General features: G+C 38.6%; 1 long non-coding RNA gene across 1 annotated transcript in view; it reads left to right on the top strand.

Annotated features, from left to right (window-relative positions):
• The window catches only part of LOC112933645 (uncharacterized), a 401,082-nt gene that overhangs the window by 48,533 nt on the left and 325,235 nt on the right, over window positions 1-27,314 (top strand). Inside the window, exons 3-4 of the long non-coding RNA XR_003237709.2 lie at window positions 8,161-8,491; window positions 10,275-10,400. This is a non-coding gene — a long non-coding RNA (uncharacterized lncRNA). The remainder of the gene's footprint in view (window positions 1-8,160; window positions 8,492-10,274; window positions 10,401-27,314) is intronic.

Raw genomic sequence — 27,314 nt, 5'->3', positions numbered from 1 at the left:
AATAATCCCTGTAAACAGACTTTGTCTTGAGGGAATAGAGTATACAATGATTTCCTTTCCACATTCACAGAGACCTCTTAAATATATTACAGTCTCTCATCTGTAGCTAATCCCACACGTGTAGAGAAGACTTCCAGTCCAGGACTGACTGGACCTCTCCCGGAGGCATTTGTGGAGGATGGGGGGAGAGATGATGTTACAGAACAGTTTGAGAACGATGCCAGTCGGCATTTTGAAGGATTACTAATATTTCCAATGAGGCCTCTGAAGAGATTTCTGGCAGCCGAAGAACAATAATATGATAGAGATTGATTATTTTGAGGTTTTGAAGCTAAATACTAGCACATGGTGAATATTGAGGTTTATTGTGAAAATGAAAATTAGACCACTGTGGAAAACCCTGTGAAGCATACTGTAAGGGGAGAAGTTATCTGAGCAATCTCAGCTTTCTTAGATTAGGAAAGATCACAAATCCTTAGTGACTGTGTTTTCCTTTTTTTTTTTTTTTATATCACCCCAGTCCTTGAGATTCAGAGTCATCAGCAATTAAGAGCTTACTAAGGAGGTTGAGCCCCACTTCTGTTCCAAAGAGGCAGTTGTAAAAAGAGCAGCCTTGATGAAGGGGGCTGTGAGAGCAATGTGAGGCGTTGAATGAACGTGCTTTCCTCTTTATTAGCTGTGTGGCTTTAGGCAAGTTGCTTAACCTGTCTGAGCCTCAGTTTCCTCATCTGTAAAATAGAGGCAATAATACCTACCTTGCTGCATTTTGCTGTAAGCATTAGAGGCCTATAGCCTAACAATAATGTCTAAAATAGTCAGCCCTCAGCAAATAATATTTGTTCCCCTTCCTGTGTCCCTCCCTTGACCTCCTCCTTACTTTGCACTTGATGTATTAATAGGCACTTGGGATTGGGTATGCCACTTTACTTCTCTGAGCCTCATTTCTAAAACAAGGAGTCAAGTTTCTAGGTTCCTCCTGGTTCTGAAGTAGTATAGTATCGTGAAGAATGAAAGGAAATAGTTGTAGTCAACCATTATGTTAATCAACAAACCACGGTTTTTGTAACAAACTATAGAAATGATCCCTGAAAGTATAGTCTTCAAACCATGGTTTTTGTATGCTGAGATGTGCCACTGTGTTACGACGGTGCCTCCTCTGTCCCGTTCAGAAACATTTTCATATTTGAATTTCACACAATCTTGGAGTTTGGCCATTTTTATATTCTTACTATGTTTCTGGTATAGTTTTGCCCTGGAGGACCTTAATCATCATGGGACAGTCTTTCTGCCCTTCAGAAAGGCAAGAAATAGGTTAATCCTGGGGTCCAACAAACTCCCTGGCAGATGGTAGGTTCAGTCAGAGTTGTGGGAGGAATAAATCTGGTTGATACCATTTATTGACTGTCTACTTAAGCTAAGGGCTCTGTTAGAGCTTTATTGACATGATTGTATTTATTATGACAGAAGGCAAGTACAAATCAAGCAACAATTTTCTTCGTATATGTGGGAAAAGTAGATGTAAAACATTGTCCATTACTAAATTTCTTTACTGTACTTCTCTAGCCTTCTACTTTTCCTGTATCCTCTGTCCCAGGGTACTTTGATAAAATGTGTCCCACCGTGCTTTATGATCTAAAAGGACGATAGGTGTTAAAAAAATAAATACAGGGACGATAGGCATGTAGAATGCATGTATCTTATTGGCCATCCAGTACTACAACCTGATCTCCTCCTCAGAGTGTTTTGCCTCCTGCTATAGCTGTCGCTCAGCTGTTCTTATAGGATCCTATGTGTTTTATGTTTTGGGCTTCCTCCAGGAGCCACAGCTATCTCTTGGTTATCTAAAGGAGATCATCCAGCATGGCTTATGGTTTTCATCTGGCTCCCTGCCTCTTGGAGATTTTACTGTTCATTCACATCTCTACCAGAGGATAGGGAGAGGGAAAGAAAAAAAAAAAAAAAGCTGGAACTCAAACTAGTGCATTTTGCTACTTGGTTACAGTTCTGGTAAATGACGGGACCAGAAGGGAAGGAAATTGAACTTGTAGGGTTTCCATAGCCATTTGGCCCACTTCCCAAAGGTTTTGCTGGCCAGTGTGTTTGAGGATAGGAAGTGGCTTGGGTGTGGTTTCAGACCTGGGCCTCCACTCTCTCATCAGAGAAGATGGGGTAAAGCCTATAGGTCATTTCTCTGTTTGAAAAAGTGGTTGACCGGACTTATACATGTGATTATTGCTGGAACACTGCATGGAGGGTTGTATGCCAACAGCATGGCTGTGTAAGGTAGAAGGTGGCATGATGGTTACTTGTGGTTGTTTTTATCCCAAGTTCTTTGGCATTCAGGGCATGGGACAAAAGTATATAGTTTTGGTTTGGCATTCTATGACTATCCAGCTGGGTTATTTTCTTTCCTCCTCTTTTATGGGGTAGTTTAAGGTTTAGATTTTCTTTTTACCGCAGAATCTAATTTAGTTGCAGCATTTTAAAAATTATTCTTTTGTATATGTGCCCAGAGCTTTTTAGGCTATTGGTAAACTTTAAAAAATACCACAGTGCTTGTAAACATATATAATTTAAGAACCAGTCAAGACAGAAGTCTATGATATCCCTTGGAAAATTCTTACTTGGAAGTAATTCTAATTAAGAAGATATTTTCTGGTTTCCTTCTTGCATGCCTTATTAGTAATAATGCTATTAGTTAGATAAAATCATTTTTCTCCCTAGGATTTAATTTTTCCCTATTCCTTTTCTTAGTTATTATAAAAAATCAATTTTATTGTAGTTACCTTTTATGAAAAACATGTCACACTTGTGATAACAAACAATTAATATGACAGAGATGAGAACAGCTGGATTCTTGAAAGTCAGCGTTTTACAGATGTTCTTTTATAACAAGCTCAGTGAAAATGAACTACAGGGAAACCTCATTAAACCACAATTGATTTATTCAAAAGAATCTTACAATTTAAAGAACATGTTCTTCCCCCAGTTACTATATACCCTATTTTTTTAAAAACAAGGATATGGGTAAGTTGCTTGACTATTCAGAACTATTTTGTTTTTCCTGTCATTTGAATTCCAAGTTAGGACAGTTTAATTCTTTTTTTTTTTTTTTTTTTTTTTAGTTTAATGCTTTTAGGTAGTAAAGAGACTAATGTCTGCTGAATGAAACACCAAAAGAATATACCACCGATTTCTGACTGTGTGTTGGGCCACAGTGAACGAGAATGGTTTAGACTATGAAATTTTGGTATTCAGAAAATACGGTGACCTGATTTTTCCTTCTGGAACATGTCAAGGTCTAGTGAAGACAACATTGTTCTGCTTAGGAAAGATGAGATTGTACCTTAGTTCTACTTTGTAAGATGTACATGATGAATCACTTAAGTAAATGCACCATAGCCACTGATTGCCTTTTTTCACTTCTGGCATGGGGATTTATTTGAGGAATTTATTTAATTTACCCAGCATGGGAATTTATGTTAATAAAATAATGTTTATTTACCCAGTTTACTTCGATGTTAGTCGATGGCTCAAAAATGAATTAAGCTTGTAATATTTCTTGGAGCTACTTTATGCCATTGCCCCAGAAACTGAGAACTTCCCAAGCCTTTAAGAAAGTCATACTTGATACAACAATGCGACATAAAGCACCAGCATCATCATACTTTCTGAAATTCCTTCCTACAATGCCAAAGAATTTCAAAATAAGTTTATTTTGTAGGGACTAAAATTAGTCTAAATCTATTTATGATGGTATTATGGGAATTAATAAAATGCACAGGAACACAAAATATTTACAATGTGCATTTGCTTAGTATTTGGTATATGTAAACCTGGACATGAGGTTCAGTATCTTTGGCACATGAACTTTAGTATCTGCCAGGGGTATATTTCTCCGATTAAAAGACTGTTTTTCCCAAGTACTGCTTCCTTGGAAACTTGGAAAGAGACTTTGTTGGTGACTATGTGGCTGTTGGATCAGAATGTGAATCATGTTTGATATACTGTGACCACCATTCTTTTCTTTTTTTTTTTCTTTTTTTTTTTTTCCTCCCGCCCACCCACCACCATTCTTTTAAATGCTTCTCTGCCTGAGCTTATGTATCTAGATTGGGTAAAGAGGTAGCAGTAACAGATTATCATAATGTACAACAGACATTATCTATTTTCCACAATTGACTGTTGTTATCTTGGGCGAATAGCTGAGGGGAGCTGTAGTAGGTCTAGCCTTTTCTCTTTGATCCTCATTCTGCTCATGATGGTTAATATTTGTTATGAGACATCTTCTAAAATGGGCAAAGGCTTAATGACCTTTCATGGTTTTTAATTCAACTCTTTCTATGTTGCTAAGTGGCCAAGGAACAACTTTACTGTGTTGTCTAAAATTTTGAATTTTTAAAGTACTGCTACTAATACTAAGTTGGTAGTGAGTTTAGAAAAAAATACGTTGGGAAAAATGAGTAGAGGTATTTGCAGAGTACTTTCACCAATTCAAGATTTATAAATCTACATTGCAGGTTCTTGGGGAGTATTAAACAACATCACATAATAATATGTAGCTCCATCTAGTTTGGAATGCTAATGGAAGAAACTGGTATTAATGGGGTACCTGCTATGAACTAGGTACCTTGTAAGGTCCTTATATATACTAGCATATTGATCCATTGAGGTAGTATTACTAGCTCTGTTTTAAAGGTTAAACCAAATGTCCCAAGGTCAGTTAAGTAGTAAGTGCAAGCTAATCTTTTATGAAAGCACATGCCTTCCTGACTATACCACTAGTCTATTTTTCTAGAATTCCTGGGTCTTTGTTTCTAGTAAAATAGCTAATGTTTGTCAAATCTGTAGTATCAGATTTTGCAGATTCCTCATAGGCACAATTATAAAGCAGCCTATACCTAACATAGGTATTTGCATACCCATCACCACCTGCCTGTCTTCTACCAATCAGTTAACCTAATTCTAGAATTCTTCCTTCATGTGATGTATACATGATCTTCTCCTGTCTATTGCAAAGGTTAAAATGCTATTCAAGCCTTAAAACTTATCACTGGAATGACTAATTGGTCCCTAATTGGTCCCTGGTCAACACTGAGTGATGTAACTAAGTTAATATACTGAACCACCATTTTCATTAAGTCATTTGATGTCTCCCAGTTGCCTACAGATAAAACTCCTTTTTTAAAATTTATTTTTATTTTTTTATTTTACCATTTCATTTATTGGTGTTCAATTTGCCAACATACAGAATAACACCCAGTGCTCATCCTGTCAAGTGCCCCCCTCAGTGCCCATCACCCATTCACCCCCACCCCCCGCCCTCCTCCCCTTCCACCACCCCTAGTTCGTTTCCCAGAGTTAGGAGTCTTTATGTTCTGTCTCCCTTTCTGATATTTCCCACACATTTCTTCTCCCTTCCCTTATATTCCCTTTCACTATTATTTATATTCCCCAAATGAATGAGAACATATAAACATTTATATAAACTGTCCCTAGTCTGACTTTTCTGAATCCCCTCCCACTACCCCTCTAACTGGACCTGGATCCAGTGTTGCCAAATGGTCTTCCTACACCTCCACCTGTGTGTAATGCTGTTTTTCCAGCCCTTTCATTCTTAACAAACTTGACCATTCTGAGCCCACGGCAGATCCTGGTTCTTCCCTGAAAGCTTCCACTGTTAGGTCCGAGGGGGAGTGATCTTCTCTACTCAGGCTACCCCTTGCTAAACCACTTACTGCAAGGTGTTATGAAAAGAGAGCAGTTTTGACTACTGAGTCTTTTACTTACTGTCTGTGAGCTTAGGAGGTCATTTCATAGAAGGAGGTCACTATCATAAGATTCAGTTTTCTTACATATAAAATGACTATAGGTGTGGCAACCCCCATGTGACCTACCATGGATGAGCTGCTTTTCTTGTGACTCAGTGCCTTTAGTTGTAAAATGGAGATAATAAGAGTAATTGATGTAGAATGGAACATGTGAGAATTTCCTGTGTATGAGGATGAGTTAGGTTATGTTGCAGGAAAAGTCAAGCTCAAGTCTTACTGCCTTAAAACCACAACATTTTATTTCTTTATCATACGACACATCCATCTCAGGCCAGCAGAATTCTGTTTCACACTGTTCACAGTCAAGGTTGCCAGAGCCTTCACTAACTTGGAACAACAGTAGGAGGAAGGGGATGTAATGAATTGTGTGTGTTGGTTCTTTTTTCTCTTTTCTCGTCTTTCTTTCTTTGTTTCTTTCTTTCTTTTGAGTGAGATATCACAGTGGAGAGGAGAGGCAGAGGGAGAAAGAGAGAATATCTTTTTTTATGGTGAAAAAATTTAAATTTAGATTTATAGCTGGCTGGACTCAGTTTAGATGGTCCCAATTTTGTTGGCAACATCCAAAGCATCATAGTCAGGAGCCAGTCGAACATATACTTTCTTCTCTCCATCAGGCCTGATCAGGTGTTGACCTTGGCCACATCAATGTCATAGAGCTTCTTCACAGCCTGTTTGATCTGGTGCTTATTGGCCTTGACATCCACAATGAACACAAATGTGTTGCTGTCTTCTATTTTCTTCATGGCTGACTCAGTAATAAGGGGGAACTTGATGATGGCATAGTGATCAAGCTTGTTTCTCCTGGGGGTGCTCTTCCGAGGATATTTGGGCTGCCTTTGGAGACGCAGGGTCTTGGGTCATCGGAATGTAGGTGACGTGCTGATCTTCTTTTTTTTGTGACTGGGCACGCCTTTCAGCACCGCTTTCTTAGCTTTCAAAGCCTTTGCCTTGGCTTTGGCTTTGGGAGGGACAGGGGCTTCCTTCTTCTCCTTCGGCGCCATCTTTGTGAAGGGGCAAGAGAGAGAGAATCTTAAGCAGCTTCCTCCACCCAGCTCAGGGCCCAACACAGGGCTTGATTCCATGACTCTGAGGTCATGACCTGAGCCAAAATCAAGAGTTGGACACTTAACCGACTGAGCCACCCAGGTGCCCTAATTGTGTGTTGGTTCCTAAAGCTTCTATTGGAGGTGATGCCCATTACTTCTTCTCACATTTCATTAGCTAAAGCAAATCACATGACCACAGCTAACTTCAAAGGGACAAGGAAGAATAATCCTACCAAATGCTCAGAAGATCATAGCCCAGAAACATTAGGGAATGGCACTAATGATGGCCATACCAGGCTTGTGTCATTGAACTATTTTCTTATGGTAAGGTGTGTTTCAAGATTTATCTGTCCTTCTATGGCCTAAGCTCTTTGGAGTCACAGTGGGGATCTATTCTCTGCCTTCCTTTCTCCACAGTGGTCAGGATAGATCTTCAGTAATGTTTTACTGAGTAGGTGATTAGAATACTACTCCAAGTGGCTTTTCCTCTGATCTTAGGGAGCAACATAGGTTTCAAGTCCCTAGATTTGCTTTGTGCTAAGGAAAATCTTAGGTAGAACTTATGTAACACAAAACCAAGGTGAGGTCTCTGAAAGGACCTGCTGTCTTTTTAGCTGATCTCTTATGGGACTATGAACTTGGTGGCATTTAGAAAAGTGCTCCTTTAAAGCTTCACCTTTCCTTTTCTGAAGGACCGGAGTCAAACGTTGGGATTAATTTCTGATTAATCTCAAGCAGCAATATGCTAAATGGATCAGAAAGAGGTGAGTGTATCATATCAGAACTTGGGCTTGCTCAGCTTCAGGAACACACCGGAAATCACCTTTCTAGATCTGTGGGAAAGGCTAGAAAAGACCTGTGGTGTTGAGAGATGAAGTTTTCAGCTGAAAATCACCTACTCAATGGTCTGAAGTCATATAATTTGATTTTTCATTTATAATCATAGAAGACATTTATATTTGTTACTGTAAAGTTAGTAAATATAGATGGATAAAACAGAAAAAAACCACCATAAAAGGGAAAATTACCCAAATGAAAAACATCTTATTTCTCATCTTGAATTAATGTATTTTAAACAAAACACCATATACTCTTTCATTGCTGTAGTGAATGTTTCTTACAACACTGGTCAATTAACATACTGTGTTATAGTTTCTGTCACTACACTGTAAATTTACAGACAGTAAATTTACATCATAAACTTGGCCTGATGTTTTCAAAGAAATTCCTTTTTATTAAACAAATTTTAAACAATACATAACAACTGTCTTTCTCTGACTTAGAATTACAAATCCCAGATGCAAGCATGGCTTTCTAAAAGTCACGAAAACAATCTTTAAGTAAACAAAATGAAGTGGGTCACAAGTAAGCGGTTCCATGAGTCTATGGCTTGATGTGCAACAGAGATGAGAGAGGCGTTACTAAAAAATCGGGATGCTCTGAAAGAAATGGGCAAAGGGACTCTTCTGTATTGTGGAGCTCTTGACAGTGTGCCAAAGTTGGAAAGTGAGTCACTTCTGCTGCTGCCAAAACCATTCTAGAAGCCTGTGAAACTGGAGTCCATGTTCCAGGCACTCCACTACCTTTGATGCATTTGATTGGGAACCTCAAACAGTAAGTCAGAGGGCTGTCTGGCTGTGGGGGGAAGAAGGTGCTGGTGGGCGTACCCTCTAATCTGACCCCATGACCCTTTTCTCTTCTTGGCCACCCTTGGATGAGAACATCAGTGGAAAATTGTGTGATCTCTTCAGGGGACTGACTCAATTTGGACATAGCCCTATGTCCAAAGAGGCAGGGCCTCTTCCTTCCTACTGGGCAGTGGGAGAATTTATTGGCTTCCACTTCTCAGTTGATTTTTCTCCTCTTCCTCTTAGTTATCTTTTAAAAAGAATGTGGCTATGGCTGGTTTGGCGGTATCTGGTCTTACCAAATGAATGTCACAACTTGAGACTGAATAAATCATCACAGAAATGGAATTAATAGAATTAATTAGAATTCTAGAATTAATTAATTCAAGAATTCTGATTAATAGAATTAATCATCATATTAAATGAAATTAGATTATAAACTGGGGCCCTGGATAACATGACAACTTATATCCGTTTAATGCATTGTATGTTGGTGTCATTATTACCATATTATCATCTTCATTTTATAGGCAAGAAAATTGAGACAAGCAGAGGTTGAATCTTGCCCCAGATCACATGAAAATGATGCTTAGGTTTCTTTGTATCTCCCCATTGCACGCTGAATGTTTTTATTTTCTTTCCTATAAATCTAAACAATACCATTTCCTGCCTTTCTCTCCTCCAGCCATTCTCTCCTTCAAGCCTGCTGTGTTCACCTCCAAAAACTTCATTTACCCACAGCGCTATGAACATGCTGTGGGTGATAGCATCTGAACCCTTTTGGTTTTGCCATCTCCCTTCTCAATCTCCTTTTTCTCTATTTGCTTAAATTCTATCTGTTTTCTCAGGATAGTCTCCATTCCTGCTCCTCTGTGAGGCCTTCCCTGGACTGTCCAGCCCACAGAGATCTCTGTTATCCAAAAAATTCCCTTGGCCTTTGTTACCTATAGTACTTCTTCACTGCTTCCGGAGTCCCTAGTAGTAGTAGTTCTCTTTGTAGAAGTTTATGTGTTAAACCCTAGTCTAGACTGTGAGTTCCTTCAGGGAGGAACAGCAAGCTTCAGTGAGTACTGGTACTTTGTCTCATACCTTATTGTGTACTGTTCCTCCTGTAGAGGTATACATAGCATACTATTTTGTGACCTCTAAACTGAAGAGGTGTATGATTACCACCATTATTCATATTGACATCGTCCACGCAGGAAGCAGTTAGAGGAGACGCTAAATTGAGAACTTGAAGCTTGGGAAGTATTTATCCTAGCTTGATTTTATTCAGTATTTTTTTAATAACTGAAAAGGATTTGTAGATTTAATGACACATACCAAGCTTTATAACTCCCGTATACTTCATTTTGTGCCATGTATTTCAGCATCAGTAAATTGAAATCACAGACCAGAAAACCAAGCAAGATAACACTGTTTCTTGAAGACAGGCTTCTCCCCTGGAGTTGAGCTCCTATTGAATGCTAACACTATGTCCATTTCATCAAAGAATTCTTCAAGCCTTTTTTAGAGTCAAAATAAAGATCTGGATAACACCAACTATCTGCATCTTAATCCTGTTGATTTCAAAACCCTTAGTACAAAAGGAAAATAAGGCTGACTAACTTTAAGGCCCATGCATTCTGGGTATGTTTTCTCCGAAGATACAGGGTACTAGGTCTTAAAGGACTTAAGCCTGAAGTCTGTAACTTTGATAATAAAAGATGTTTTGTGTTTCAATGGCATCTGATGTTTAAGGATTAATCTATCTCTAAATCCATCTGCAGGAGACCCAGATGTGGTATATAGAGATGATTTGACCGACTTTATGGCGGAGGACTGGAATTTTGCCTTAAATGGTACTCTTCAGAGACAAGAATCTTGAGTTTGGCAACATACATTGATAAAAAGAAGTGAGTAATTTCTAAATCTCCACTCTCCTTCGGTCTGTGAAGACAGCCTTAATATTAGAGAATTGCCAAGCAGGCACATGATTAAAAGATGCTGTGAGGATTTGAATTAACTGATGCAGGGCAGCAAGGAGTAGGAACAGAGCCCGGAGAGACAGGACGGATAGAAGACATTTTTCTGAAGAATACAGAGTTAACTTTTTTTGGCTTTCTTTCTTCAAACATACCAGTTCACAGGATAATCATAATCCCAGCAGTTTACATTTACATAATGCTTTACCACTTGCTTTCACAGATTTTATTCCCACTTGATCAGAGGGAGCCTGCTTTGTGCGGAGCACCTAATCTTGAAATAAATCATTTACTGTATGAGGATTTAAACAGGTCTTTTGGATAAAAAGTGCATTACATATTTATGAGCACTGATTTCAAGAATCACTTTGAAAGAGCTATTGATGTTGCTCTATATTAGAGATCCCAACTAAATCCCATTTGATTCATCCTTGTTTTTTTTGTTTTTTGTTTTTTTCTTTTTTCCGGAGGTTCCAAATCACGTTTGTAAATACTTGAGGGCCCATTTCCTCCTATAAGAAGGAAAACATTTAGGTGCAAGTCAGGAACTTATGAACCTTCTGCCTCTGTTCTCAGTACATCGGGAAGACCAGTTTTCTGAAATTAAAATGGCAGTCTATTTTGTGAGGCAATAATAATGGTGATGGTAATGATGATAATAAAATGTAGGGATTCTAATTCAGGACAGCAGGAGAGAGGAGATTATAGTCTATTAAAACAAAGTCCTTTGATGTCTGCTGTGAGGAGGGATCCCCAAAATGGTTATTATTCGCTTTTAAAATGAGTTATTGCTTGAGTGTCCCTGCTTTATTTTGTTATTTAGAGGTTGTTTATAAAGGTTATTGCCATTAAACCAGTTGCTTCCTGCGTAATCAGATCCCGAACATACTAGGAGAAAACAAAAGACAATCGCATGTAACTGAAATTATTTTGGGGGCTCCTGAGAAGAGAAAGAAAAAAATAGAATAAACATTGTTTACCGATTGCCACAGTTCAACTCCCATCAAAGATATTGCTTTCTTTAAATTAAAAATGAAATTCCTAGGGGAAGGGCTTTCTTCCCCTCTCTTTAAAAAAACAAAAGGGGGTAAAAACCGAAAGCAGGGGCAGCTTTGCAGGGCTACTGGTGCCTGAGTAGAATTGCTAACTGGTTCCTCTCTCTTTGCTGGGCTGTCTGTATTCACTGTATCACAAGCTTGAAGCCAGACCTCATTTGACTGAGCCAAAAAATGGTCCTTTTGTTGCTGTTTTTTTCCCTAGTGTCATCTCTCATGGTTGCCCGGGCAACCAGTGTGTATCCTTTCAGCATAGGTTACTGGGCCCCAGGAAGGAAGTGCTCCCGCGCTGGCCTGCTATTTTTATAGAACCGTTACATAATACAATCTATTAAAGCTTCCTCTTGGTGTTTTATTGCACAAAGGGGAAATTAAGTTTGATGACTCCTAAATGCTGGATGGAGGATGTCAGGTGACTCGGATTGTTTGGCTCAGGCCACATAGCAACAATATTCCTATATGCAATTCAAGGAGAACCGATATACAATCGTGCCCTTGGCAGTGTTCGCCTGCCTGCAGATCACTGGAGGAAACTGAGCTCTCGGCTGCTCAAGGGTGCAAGTTGTGTCCAACTGTGCAAAGCTCCCTCTCTGGTAGGATGACAGCAGACAATGAAACACACTATTCACAGTTGAGGGCAGAGGGAATTTTAAAGGTGTAGCACATATGCTTTTAATAGGTGGTATGATCCCTAAAGAAGAGAATTGGATTGGAAGGCAGGGGACCAGGATTCTCTTCCCAGGACGGCCCCTGAAGCATTACACGAATGCTGTGCGCTCTGCTTTCCCACTGTGGTCAGCGGTCAGGGAACTGGACCTGGGTAACTCTGCAGAGGTTGGGGGAGGGGAGCATCGGGAGAGAGAGGGCATCATAGCTAAAAGGCTTTTTAGTGGAGACCACTAGAGGCCACAGAGTCTTTTCACACTTGCCACATGACTCCAGTGATTCTCTGCTTGCTGCAGGAACCAACAGGGAATGCCAGTTCTTAGCACCTTTTATTCTCACCTTGCTCACCAGTTACAATTGGCCACCCATCTGAATGAAAGAAGGTGCAAATGTACAATGGGGTCAGAAGCCCTGTCCTGGAACAGAAATGAATCCTTCTACCCTCAGGGGAGATTTACTGCCACAAGTGACCTGAGGTCGGCGTTCCCTGGACTGGAGAGGATCTGAGCTGGCCACTCTCTCCTGTCTCTTCACAATCTCCCTCTGCTATTTTATCAACTCCCATCACTTCAACTGCACCTTGAGGCCCCTGACTCTCAAATCTGCTTTTCTTTGAGGTTCAGCTGTTCTGTATGCTCAGTGCCTGCCAGAGATCTTTCTCTGGTTGTCTGACTTTATCTCCAACTCAATATACTCAACAGGAAGCACATTCTTTTGTTTGCCCAACCCATGACCCTTGCTGATTCCCTGGTTTCCGTGAATAGCCGAATTCAGAGAATGCTAGATGTTGCTGGTCATCTGGTCCAGTCTTTCCGTTTTGCAGATGAAGATGAGACTGAAAAGGTTAAGTGATCTGTTCAAGGTCATCCAGAAGGTTGAGAACAGAGGGAAGCCCTCTTGATGATGGACCCCACTCCATTACACCCGGGCTTGATTATCTCTAAGAATTTTGAACCCTCTTCCCTACCCAGTCTTATCAAATCTTCTTTCTTGATCTCATAATCTAGTCTTTCCTGTTTCCACTCCTGTTGTAATAATTGAGATCTTACTTGCATCAAAACTAGACAATTTTAGTTTCTGGATTGGATGCTGCCTTTCTACCCTTTGAATCAATATTGCATTTTACCTCTGGAATAATCTCACAACTTCATCGTGTCACTTTATTATGCAAATGATTTTGACTGTTTATAATATATTAAAGTCTGAATTTAACTTTTCCTTATTTGGCCCTCTCACCCCCAGCTGGTCTTTCTGGGTTTATCATCCATCCCAATCAATGACCTCTATTTGACAAGGATTACTTTGCTTGCCATTCTTACTTGGTAGGTCAGAGATTCATGGCCTGGTTGCCTTTTTTAAATGTGATGGCTTCGGATAGGATGACTTCTCATGAAATATTCCCAGTCCCATTCTCTAGGGTTCCCGGAAAATAAAAAATGATATGGATAGAATAGTAAGGAATATTTCGTGCCAACCTTTAGTCACTCATTCAGAACAGTTCATTGAGTATTTACGTTATGCACAAGCAATGAGAAAGATACGGCCCCTGCTGTGTCAGAGTTTATTAAGTGCAGAAGACAGGCATTACATAAAAATTACATAGCCATTAAATATATGATTACACAGAGAACTAATTTATCACAAATGTCTTAAGGGCTATGAAACATAAGGGTATGAGAGCAAATAATGGTGAGGAGTGGGGGCGAGGGCAGCAAGAGGATGAGATTTAATGCGGACTGGGAATTCAGAGAAGAATTTCCTGAGGAAGTGACATTTACACCAAAACAAGAAAAACAAGATAGGGTTGGAGAAGCAAAGGGAATGGGTAAGGGAGGAGGAAAGGCCTATCCCAGCTGAGGGAAGAGAGTGATGAAAGCCTCCAGGAAGCAAGGATCTGGAAGTTTTGCAGCAATTCAGGGAAGGCTGAGACTGGGGGCAGGGCATGGGAAGTGAGTTCAAGTGTGTATACAAAAGGTTAAAAAAAAAACACCCTATGACAGCACATCATCTCTTTGCAGGCTTTACAGGCTGTAAGTCAGGTTCTTTTGATTTTAGGGGAACCCTTATATCTGGTAAAATTCCTTCTCAGAGAAGTGCACAAATAATTGTGCACCAAAAACAGTGTTTACTTTCTTTGTTTTAAAAAGATGTAATGATTTAGGAGATTGGGGATTGGGTTTGAGCTTTCCTCAAACCACTGGCTTCTGCAGTTAAGTTAAATTTATTATGGTTTCTTATCCTAGGAATTTGACCTTATTTTCCCTGTGGGAAGAAGGTTTTTTTTTTTTTTTTTTTTTTTTTTTTTTTTATGTGTAAACTGAATCTCAATAAATAGCTGATTCACTCTGGAATATCAGGCTAAGGGAACTTCCAGTTGTTTAACTTCTGTCCATTAAAATAAGAAAACATGCCTCTTAGATAAGATGATTAAAACAGTCTTTTAATTCCATAAATTAAGTAATAGAAGAAAGTATAAGATATATAAAAGATAGGAGTATAAAACTTGAAGATACAATTTAAAATTCTTTTTCTTAGAAACTTTGACCTAAAAAAAACTACTCTATGTAAAAGGGGAAAATAATAGAGTTGGAATGATGTACGTGACTGTGTTCTATTAATGTAAACAGGAAGGATGGAGAACATTTTTATTTTTTCTTTCCCTTTGGCAAGCTCTCAGCCCAGCTTCCTATGGGTGGAAATGGGCAATAAATAGTAGGGTATCCAGTGGCCTCTTTCTAGGCCTCCTGGCTACTAGCATTGGCAAGGACATTACTCCCCTTTTCTTCTTATTTTTAGTGTTGATTTTTTTTTTTCTTTCTCAGGGTTGAGGTTAAGGCAGGGGCCTGTCATTATCAGGCGGTGAGGTGAACCACAGAGACTGGTTTCCCAAGAATCTGCACCCAACTGCCAACCTGGTGGGTCAGAGTCATCATCTTTACTACCACGGGTGGTTTTCCTGTGAAAGTGAGACTTCCTTTAAATTAACACACACACACACACACACACACACACACATACACATACCCCACACACCACACAGAGGAGTAGTGTGCACCCTCCCTGCCTCCCATCTGTTAACTTGAGATAATATATCCTTGTTCTTATTCTCTTCTGCAAATAATTCCCTATGTGTTGAACTGTAAGCAAAGTGCTAAGTAATTTCTGAGGATGAGAAGTCATTACATATTTTCTGGTGTTTTATGGTGATTCACCAAATACTTTTCCTGTGGCTTTGACTAAAGGACAAGATTTCCTCTTCTATTAATGAGCAGGAAAAGTAATCTATATTTTAAAAAGGCTTTGCAATTCCTGAAAGAGAAATTTTTGCAATCCTGGAGGTTTGGGCCAGACTAGGTTCTTTGTGGGGAGCCAAAAAGAGAGAAACAAGGATAATAGTTTCTTAGTTGATGACAACTTACCTTAATACACTTTAGATGTAATCAGTATATAGGGAGTTGCTATAAAGAAACACCAAATCTATGGTAGAGTTAAAATTCTTGGTTCTCGTTAGGAGCAAAGAACCTTGTCTTTGGGGGCACTTCTGCATTTGAGGAAGACATTGTTTTCCTTGGACAAACTAAACAGAATCCACTTGTCCACTTCTTGTCAAATGAACATGTGATGGTCATTTTCCAGATATCCTGAATTCTGTAACTAAGTGTATACCTGCAGAGCCCGGGTACTGGAGCGTATCATTCTAGTCTCCTGGTTGGAGGGCCATTTGCTTCCTCAATTATGTATCCTAACTACTGTTTCAGTCTCATGGGGTATTTGGATACTACTTGAGGTGCTAGAGCAGAAAGCTATGGAGTAATTAAATATTTAATGTTATGACTAGCCTAGGAGTGATAAACATGTTTTCTCATTCAGGTATAAACAAGATCATTGTATATTTAGGGGATAGCATATTGTGCTTCTGCCTTCTAATGGCTGGGAGAATGTCGTTGAATGGGTGTTTGGTGTTATGGCTTAGAATACCATTGTTGGAGCAGCTGGGTGGCTCATTTAGTTAAGTATCAGACTCTTGGTTTCGGCTCAGGTCATGACCTCAGGGTCCTGGGATCAAGCCCACGTCAGGCTCCATGCTCAGCACAGAGTCTGCTTGGGATTCTCTCTCTCCTTCTACTGTTACCCTGCTCACATGCTCTCTCTCTTTAAAATAAGAAAATAAATAATTATTTAAAAATAATATGAATAAAATACCCTTGTTATTTGAGTCCCTCATATTTAAAAAATGTATGTGTTCTTGTAAATGAAACTGTAAAGTTGCATCACTGAATCCATATAGTGATTGGGGGAGAAGGTGCTCATACTTTCTATCAGAACACTCAGTTTTATTTAATTTGTGATTGCCTCATTCTTGAGAGTATGGTAATAACGACATCATATGCTATCTTACCTGGCTACTTCTATTGTATGTTGCTAGTTAAGACAAATGAAAAAAAGAAAATGTTATAGAGTTTTTGCTTTATTGTCTCTTGGTAACATAAATAGTTGCCCGAGACTGAAGACAAATTCCAAGACCAGCAATTAACTTTCCAAATCCTTTTACACTTTTATAAACCCCTTTCAGTTTTACAAATACTATGATTATCAGTCCTTTCAGGTATTAGCCAACTAAAATGATGCACCTTTAATTCTAAGCACCTTTAATTCAGTTACTAAGAATAATTTTAAAGCTATAGATGACCAGACCTGGAAGGTACTTTAAGGATCTTGTCCAATTTCTTATTACTTAGTTAATGAAGTAGAAAGGTGGTGTCTCAGAGAAAGCCATGTGGTTGTTACATATGCCAGGTTGCAGGCTGGCTGTTATATACCCTATAGTGTCTGCTTCCATGTACAATCTCACAGAAGCCTGGCATTAGGCCAGGCATTTTATATACGTGATGGTTTTGAGAAAACATCGAGTTTAGACCCTTATACTACTGTGAATCTCTTGAAGCCTTGTTTCTCTCATCTGCAAAATGGCAATAATGGTAGTCTCTAGCTTTTACGATTATTATGGAAATTAAATTAGATAATCTGTGTAAAAATAGAGCCCATAGTAAGTACTCTATAAATGTTAATTTTTATTATTCTCATTTTCAAAAATCATTTACAGTATCTTTAAGCTATTATGTTCTAAATTCTAACTCTCAAAGATAGTAATCTATTAGCTCACCCCATTCCTCTAACATGCTTATTAAATGTCTACCATGTGCAAGACACTGTACTGGGTCTTTTGAGAAACAGGAGTATGAATAAGAAATCCTTGCCCTATATGGGTCTGTGTGTGTGTGTGCGTGTTTGTATGTGCACGCGTGTGTGTGTATATATGTATGTATGTATGATAGAGTGTAAGTAGCATGGGGTAGGGATAAGAAATGGTAGAAATAAAGTTTGGTGATATGATACATTATCTTCTTCAGTGTCTGTCTTTCCGGGTCCTGGCACATCATTTACTCTTTGACCTTTATGAGGTTCTCTTGAAGCAACTTCATTGAATTTTTACAACTTCCAATGGCTTCTTAAACTCTAGATCTTCTCCTAACAGAGGCTAATCCCACTACATCCAGGAAGACTGTTAAGACTTTATTCCCTCCGCCCTGCATCTGAACAGCTTGCAGTTGTTCACATGCACACAGGAGCAAGACTTCCTAGTGGACATTAACAAATTCATGTTTCTGAGAATATGATTGCCTGCAGATAAGGGCAGATTTTTCTTACTAAATACTTCTCTCAGAATTTTTCCTTAAAGTCTCTGAAACATGAAGCTACAGTGAGCAGAAATCGTCCACTTCCTGTGGAACCTTAGTCATATATTACTATTTCCACCCATTGCAGGGCTGTGATTTCTCATTAGGTGAGGCTCTCTTGTCTCATGTAAATAGATCCTGTTCTCTCACCCTTTGCTCTTGGGTGCTCTTGGGTGCTGTTATCTATTTGATTTTCTTGCTGGTAAAATACCTGGGTCTCTTTGGAAAACACCCAGGGGTGCTTTTTATTTTGATGTCATTATATTAAGAAAGAAAAAAAGCATCTTTATCTTTCTCTCTCATAAGTATGCTGATGGAATGTGTATATACATTTTATAGCCATATTTCTTTACTATCCATCCTCTGTAGTCTCAGCCCCTGCAATCTGCCATTTGACAGAAATCATTTATACTATGGTCATCTTTTGTCTGTACCCACAGTTTTTGCTTCTGATTTTGACTCCAAAAACATCAATTATTTCTGGTTTAACATTTTCAATGTAACATATTGTTATCAGAAGCCCCACTACCTGAATATCTCAAAACTTTAGGCTGCACTAATGACCAAGTTAGTAGGTAAAAAAAAAAAAAGTCGAAAACTATTTTATTTTACTTTTTAAAGATTTATTTGTTTATTAATTAATTAATTAATTAATTAATTTATTTATTTGGAGGGGTGGAAAAGGCAGAGGAGAGACAGAATCTTAAACTCTGGGAGTGGAGCCCAACCCAGGGCTCAATCTTATGCCCCTGAGATCATGACCGGAGCCAAAACCAAGAGTTAACCACTTAACCAACTGAGCCACCCAAGCACCACTCAAAAACTGTTTTTGTATGATTCAACCTAAAAGTTGCCTCCTCAAACTGAAGTTATTGCTTTCTCCAAACCTTCATTTTTCCTACCATCGACAGTTCTGACCATTTGGTTGCCAGGTTTGTTAGATTGGGGACATCTGCAATAGATCCCTCTCCCACCCACTTCTCCATTTCTCCTCCATTTCCTCTGCAAGTGGGAAGGCTTATAGCCATTTTCTTATTTTTTTTCTTCTTCCTAACCGTGTTATCCCTGGAGTGCCATAATGAAGCTTGAATCCCCCCTTTATAATCTGGTTTATGCCCAGGATTCTTAGGTGCTATGGGCTTGTTTATTGTTCTTTCTCTGGAGGGTCCTTTGTATCTCTTGTTTGAAGTTAAAGATGCTTGTGATTAGAAACAAGGTTCTTAGCTCAATTTTCCAGCATGTATCTATACTCTCCCCCGGGTCTATTATTCTAGTTTAATAAACCACAGTTTAATTTCAGTAAGCTTCGGTTTTCTAATCTGTAAATTGGGACTAATAATATTAGCAGTCTTATAAGGTTGTGGTTGGAATTAATTTAATACGTACAAATCACTTAGAACAGTGACTGGGACATAGTAAGCCCTTATTATGTTAATTATCTGAAAAAAAAATCAGAGGATTCATTATCGTGTTGTGATGAGGTCAAATTTCTTTTGTTGTTTTCTCTATTTTTGCAAAAACAAAACCACACCACACTCAAAATCCACAACTTTTAAAAGGTTCATGTTTAATTCCAGGTCTGAAAGAGCTTTTGGTTAATTCTTACTTGTCCTGATTCAATTTCATCCTCCTTAATTATGGAGCTCTTTAATGATGATTTAAAAAAAAAAAAAAACAAACCAGCATCTAAAAACCACGTAGTCTTTAGCAGGTATTTAATATCAACTCTTCTAATAAAGGGTTGCTATGAAGAAAATCTTTTGGTAAAGGTGATTCTCAAACTTTAGTTTGCTGAAATGGCCCAAGAAATATAGTAAGGGATTTGCGCTGCGGTAATGTCTTTGAAGTCTAGTCGCCTGCCTTTAATTTTGCAGTAAGCGCCTAATCTCATTAGATTTCATACACTCAGTGTTTGCACTTGCACAAAAGCTGTCCAAACAAAGCCAAAATGTTGACACCACCGTCCTCTGATGGCATTTAGAATGAATATATTAAACACACTTGCACTAGCATTGCATTAAGCTAAGAAATAAATTTTGAACTTTGAACTCAGCAGGATAAAAAAGCTTTACTTGATAGCCGAGCAATTGTGTTGTGGTATGGTAGAGGGAATCCATTGTGTTGTTCAGAGGATCCAAACTTGCAAACGTTCTCTGCATACAGTAGGCATTGCACAACTAAAGAATTGGAGTGAGGAACAGTCCTCAAATCCTGTTGTTAGGGACCTAAATGGAAGGTAAAGTGAGCTGGTGGCTTTGCTTTGAAATCCACTGAATAAACTTTGATTAAATTCACTTCAGAGAAGGCTCATAATGAAAGAGTATCTCCAAGTTAGTGTGTGAATTAGAGTAGGTCTTTATTCAATTCACTTTGCTAATTTACAGATTTAGAAATTTCCATTAAAAATGAGGCAATCTTATCTTTTTATTGAAGGTTTGAAAGCTGAACATTATAAAGAGCGCACAAATGATAAGATTTCTTTGTCTTTTCTCATAAAATAATGATAGCAACTAGGTCAGAATGGAGAACTAACTAAATCTAATGACCAGCAGCATATAATGGTTTCTAAAGAGGTAGTCCCTAAAAGAAATAGATTTCCCCCAGAAAGTATGTAGAAATGCTTGTAAACCTACATATATGGAACATGTCCAACAGTGAGGAAGTATGCGCCAGCAACCTATGGTCAAGGAAAATAGTTATCACAAACTTCATATATTAAAGTGTTTGTATGTGACTAACTCAGAGTTGCTCAGTCCTATTGCTTTCACTCTTCCTTTACATATTTATTTTAGTTAGATATTTGTTTTTGGCTTCTAAGGGATTTTTAAAGAAAGTATTTGACATGTAGTACACTGGCTATTGTCAGAATTCCACAGAAGCTGCTATGTATTCAGTCTTGTATCATTCTTTTTCTTTTTTTAAAGATTTTATTTATTCATAGGAGACACAGAGAGAGAGGCAGAGACACAGGTAGAGGAAGAAGCAGGCTCCCTGTGGGGAGCCCAAAGAGGGACTAGATCCTAGGACCCAGGGATCACGCCCTGAGCCAAAGACAGATGCTCAACCACTGAGCCACCCAGGCATCCCTTGTATCATCCTTTTCATGAACATCACACACACACACACACACACACACACACACACACACACACACACTTCTCTTCGGTCTTCATGTTGGAAGTAGTAGTGATTTTTCTGAGTAGCTGGCCTGTTTTCACTTTCTGAGCATCGTGAACTGGTAATTCACTGATCACCTTTTCATCTTTGTTATGACTTCCAAGAAGCTTAGAGCTCTATCTGTTTCCTAGTTCAGTGATTATGCAGGGCTACATGGAATGTAGTCTGTATGTGCTACTACTCCTGGCTTTGTTATTTACTTATTCTTATTTTCCTTTTATTTCAATTCTCTGAAAAATCATTATCTTTTAAATTGTATGATTTAAAAAAGCTGTCAGAAATCCTTTGTGGAAAGGGGTATGTATATGTACGTTCATAAATTCATAAATTCATACATTCATACATTCATACATTCACAGAGAGACTCATGTATCATAGATTCATTGTGGCATGAACGGTAACATGGTTTCCAAAACCACAGCAGATTTGAAACTGAAAATTACAAGGAGTTGAATGATTGCTAGAGAAAGACAGTAAGAATAGCAACTGATAGGACAACTGATAAACTCCATCCAGGATGCCAGAAAACCATCATCAGATATAGGCGTGAGAATTTAAAAAGCACAGCTGCCCAAGAGCGTGCGATGTAGAACTGAAGAACCTGCCTGTCTCATAACCTAAGGGCTCATAAAGTGCTGTAGTTCCACACAGGCTGTTACGAGATGACCTTTACAGTGAGATAAGTTTGTATTCTATTCCATATACTTCGTCTGACACGGCAGTTTCTGCTTATTATTGGTTAGACAGATGTACTTAAAAAATAACGTCTTTTTAGAAGACTAAACTTCAGGGATTGGGAAAATTAGCAGGAAAAAAAACTCTTACTTTTCAGTGATACTGAATTAAGGCACCACACGTAAAAACAGTTATTGCTTGACCAGGTGTAAAATTGATACTTTGCTTCTGAACAAACCCCGGCAACCAGCATTTTTGAGAAGACGGTCTACTTGCTGCATCACGTGAACTGCCTATCATCAGTGACAACTTAGGCTCATCGAGGTTGAGAATATGAGGACGACTCATTGTCTGTGAAGAGGAGGTTTCATTCCCAAGGGTTGAGTGGGAATTCGGTTTGGATGTAAGTTAGAGAATAGCAAGCTAATGTCCCTTTCTTTGACTCAGCTACCTTTTCTTTTCATTAGGTACTGGAAGGTCCTTAGCTCCGTGGGCTGCAGGAGGAGGGGTGCGTTTTTCAGTGAGAGACAAAGATATTTGATTCTCACTTGTCAATGAACAAAAGCAATAGAGATTATTACCTAAACTAGCATGTCAGAGTGCTTAAAGGATGGATGGACTTGGGAGCAGAATTCCTGGGTTTAAAATCTCGGCTCCACTATTTACCAGCTTTGCGGTCTTAAAGTTACTTCACTTCTCTTTGTCTTAATTTTACCAGCTTCAAAATGGGAACAGTAGTATCCCAAACCACTTACTGTAAGGAAAGTGCTTAAAACAGTGCCTGACTATATTAAATATATGTTGTATAAATGGCAAATATTTAATATTAGCACCAATCAATTATTAATATTAACCGTTGCCATTGAAATAAGAAGAAAAGAGAGATTTATTTACCTTCTAAGGTAATATAAATTACCCCCTTTTCTACATGTTACATTAAAGTTTCTCTTCACATTACATTTGCAAATTTGTGAATATCTTTATTCAATTCTACCCACATGCCTCTGAAAACCTTAAAAGGCAGTAGTATGTGCAGAAATAGATTTGTGTCTTGGCAATAAAAGTTGTTGGGGTCTATTAAGAATGATTCTACATACCAAACCTTGTCTCACATTTTAAAAAGTTTATTTTAAATGTGATTTTAAGGGGTGCCTGGGTGGCTCAGTCAGTTAGGCATCTGCCTTTGGCTTGGGTCATGAGCTTGGGGTTGGGGGATGGAGCCCCAGGTCAGGGAGTCTGCTTCTCCTTCTCCCTCTACATCTCCCCTTGCTTGTGCACATGTGCTCTCTCTCTCAAATAAATAAATAAATAAATAAACAAATCTTTGAAAAAAAAGTGTGTTTTTTTAAAATGTGGTTTTAATCTCAATTTAAAAGTAACATAACCAAATTACAAAAAATTTTCTATTCTTTTTTAGTTTAACCACATCAACAAAATCATCATTATGGAATAAATTCTCTGGTATGTTCCCATCCAGTATCTTTGTATATGGACATGGAGGGTATGTGCATGTGTTAGTTAATAACAGTGATTCTCAAACTATTTGTTTTGCTTCCAAACTTCATGGATATTTACTTAAACGTGCTAAAAATGTTCCTATAAGCATTTCTTAGCATGTTGACTGTGTTCTATATCTTCATGGAAGTGTAAGTAAAATCATTTGCAAATGTGAACATCTTACTAGATTACTTATAACTCAGTATCAAACTTTAGCTTATTACTAGTTCAATGGGTGTAGTACTGAACTCTACCTTTGAAACTAATAATACATTACATGCTAATTTTTTTAAAGATTTTTTTTAAAAGATTTTTTTATTCATGAGAGAGAGAGAGAGAGAGAGAGGCAGAGACACAGGCAGAGAGAGAAGCAGGCTCTTTGCAGGACCCCGATGTGGGACTCAATCCTGGATCCTGGGATCATGACCTGAGCCGAAGGCAGACTGCTGAGCCACCCGGGGCATCCCTAAAGATTTTATTTATTTATTCATGAGGGACACAGAGAGAGAGGCAGGGACATAGGCAGAGGGAGAAGCAGGCTCCCTGTGGGGAGGCTAGTGCTGGACTTGGTCCCAGAATCCCAGGATCATGCCCTGAGCAGCAGAAGGCAGATGCTCAACCACTGAGCCACCCAGACGTCCCACATTATATGTTAATTAATTGAATTTAAATTAAAAAAGAAATCCCCAATACAAAAAGAAAGAAAGAAAGAAAGAAAAGACAACAATTTCTTCCTCCCTTTTAGTAACAAGCAATAAAAACACAGGGAGGTATCTTAAATGTGTATTACTAAGTGCAGGTAGGCAGTCTGTACACACTGCATACTACATGGTTCCAACTATAGGACATTCTGGGAGAGGGAAAAGTATGGAGACAGTTAAAAGATCATGAGCTGCCAGGGGTTGGGGGCAGGGAGGAATAAATAGGTGGAGAACAGAGGATTTTTAGGGCAGAGCAACTCCTTGGTATGACACTGTAATAGCAGATACATGTTTTTCTGCATTTATCTAAACCCACAGACTGTCCAAGTGTGAACCCTAATGTAAGCTATGGACTTTGGCTGATGATGTGTCAGTGTAGGTTCATTGATTGTAACAAGGGTATCATTCGGGTGCAGATACTGATAATGGGGAAATCATGCGAGTGTAGGGGCAAAGGGTACATTGGAACTCTGCCTTCTGCTCAATTTTGCTGTGAACTTAACTGATTTTAAAAAATAAAATCTTGGAGATCCCTGGGTGGCTCAGGGTTTAACGCCACCTTCAGCCCGGGGCATGATCCTGGAGTTCTGGGATGGAGTCCCACTTCCGGCCCCCTGCGTGGAGCCTGCTTCTGCCTCTGCCTGTGTCTCTGCCTCCCTCTCTCTCTCTCTCTCTGTGTCTGTCATGAATAAATAAATAAAATCTTAAAAAATAAAGAAACAAAATAAGATCTATTCAAAAAGTTAAAAAAAAAAAGGTAACGCTGAAGGTGAAAGGGCAAGTTTGTATTCTGCATTTCTGTTTAATATTATTTATAAGCATTTTCTATGTAATTATGAATTTAGAAATTGTTACTATGAAATCTTTCAAGCAGAACACACACACGTATACACACAGAAAAGAGGAAAATGTAATGAACCCTACTTACGCCTCACCCAGATTAAGCAATTATCCACATGCTGTCACCCTTGCTTCATCTCTCTTTCTCTTCTTTGCTGGAAGTATTTATTTATTTATTTATTTATTTATTTATTTATTTATTTATCTATTCATGAGAGACACAAAAACGCAGGCAGAGGGAGAAGCAGATTCCATGCAGGGAGCCCGAGGTGGGACTCCATCCTGGGTCTCCAGGGTCACGCCCTGGGCTGAAGGCATTGCTAAACCTCTGAGCCACTGGGGATCCCTGCTGGAAGCCTTTAAAGCAAATCCCACATTGTAACATTCCGCCATTTCACCCTTAAACATTTCAGCATGGGTCTCTAAAATAAGTAAGTTTTCACATGACCACTATACCTTTATCACAATTAACAAAATTAACATCTAACTCAGGAAATATTCACATTTCCCCCAAAGACCCAGGTCATCTTATATCCGTTTGTTTGCTTTAGGATCCAACAAGATCTACACATTGCCTATGATTGTGTGTCTCTTACATCTTTTTGATCTAAAACTGTGTCATCCAACATGGTATCCACTAGCCACAAGACACTTTTTAATTTTAAGTTAGGGACGCCTGGGTGGCTCAGCGGTTTAGCGCTGCCTTCAGCCTAGGGCCTGATCTTGGAGACCCGGGATGGAGTCCGTCGGGCTCCCTGCATGGAGCCTGCTTCTCCCTCTGCCTGTGTCTCTGCCTCTCTCTCTCTCTGTGTGTGTGTCTCTCATGAACAAATAAATAAAGTCTTTAAAAAAGTAAATTAAGTTAAAGTTAAGTGAGATCAAGAAATTGATATGAGAAGTCACACTAGCCACATTTCAAGTGCTCAACAGTTCACATGTCTAATGATGACCATGCTGGACAGCGTAGATACAGAACATTTCCATCATTTCAGAAAGTTCTATTAGATAGCAGGCTCTAGACTGTTAACATCTTCCCTGCTTGCTCCCAAGTCATTGAATCATTGAAGAAATTAGGTCAATTGTCCATAATTCTGTACTGCTTATTTATGAAGAATTTAACTTGTTCTTAACCTGGTATTTCCTATAAATTGGAAGTTTTATCTAAAAGCTTCATTAGATTCCAGTTTAACTATATTTGTATATATTTGACAGGAATACTTCATAGATGGTGCTGTGTACTCAATAATCATGATTCCTATTTTTATTTCGTTGAGTGTATAGACAGTATTGTATTTAAATTGTCTTTTATTCTTGGGTATTATTTCTTGTTTTTTTTCCCCCTTATATATAGTATTATCTTGAATATTTCTGTGGATAGAGATTTTTCTATATTTTCTACATTTAATTTCTGTATTTTTGTATCCCAAGGTATTTCTTTAGGATAAATGACCTAAAAAGAAAATTCTTTATTAAAGCTAACAGCAGTTTTATGGCTCTCAATACATATTATTTAGCTATTTTTCAAAGGGATTATATCAACTGATGATGCCCCCAGTAATATGTGGATACTAGTTTTACCACATTTTCACCAGCATTGAGTATTATCATGAAAATGATCACAATTTTTTTTAATTTAATAGTGCCCTGCAATTTGAATACATATTTCTCTAGTCCTTTCTTATTCCCTCATGTCTTGGGCAGGCTCACGCCAATGAGGCCCTTCCTCCAACAGAGTACAGTTTTCCACATCTTAGACGCAAAGGCAGGATGCACCAGGAGGCTTTGCCCTGGGCCCTTCCTGCCTAGATTCTTTGGGCTAATAATCCCTTTTCTCTCTTTATGATTCATTCTGAGCAGGCTTAGTGGTTAATCTTCTATTTCCAGTTTTATGCTCTGTTCCTCCCCCTTGCCTAGATCTGAAACATCCTTTCCTTCAACAATTCAAATGTCTTGGCTATTCATTTTCCCCTTTGGTTCAGAAAGCTTTAGTTGTCAATTCTATTCCCTTGTCAGCAACAATTTTTATTCTTACTGGCTTAGTCAGGCTGTCTGCCCTGGCTTTCTTTATAAGTGTTTTTGTGTAGAATTTTTGCCTCCTAGGAAGCCCACTGTAGCATAACATAATTAAGTGACAATATATGAGGTGCCAGGGCTTTACAAGCAGTTAATGACTGGTCGGAAGATTTATAAGCAAGAGGTGAAATCAAAGAGAACCAAACGCTCTAGTTCTATGTAAATAAAAAAAAAATAAAAAAATTAATGTGGTTCAAACTGTTGTTTAACAGATATTTGAAAAGAAGTACACGAAAACTTGCATATTAAGAAATCCTGAAATACAATTGCACATTCACTAACAGAAGTCCATCTGCGCTTGTGTTTCCTTTCCAGTCTCCATATTTGCGTGCGTCCCATAACCTTGTCCCTCAGCATTTGCTTTCCAGCCTACTGACCTCTGGCCCTACTTTGATTCTTCATTGCTCCCTCTTACATTTTCAG

This window comes from Vulpes vulpes, chromosome 4 (genome assembly GCF_048418805.1).
Source record: "Vulpes vulpes isolate BD-2025 chromosome 4, VulVul3, whole genome shotgun sequence".
In the NCBI taxonomy this organism is placed as follows: Eukaryota; Metazoa; Chordata; class Mammalia; order Carnivora; family Canidae; genus Vulpes; species Vulpes vulpes.
This window is presented reverse-complemented; position numbering and strand designations above follow the sequence as displayed.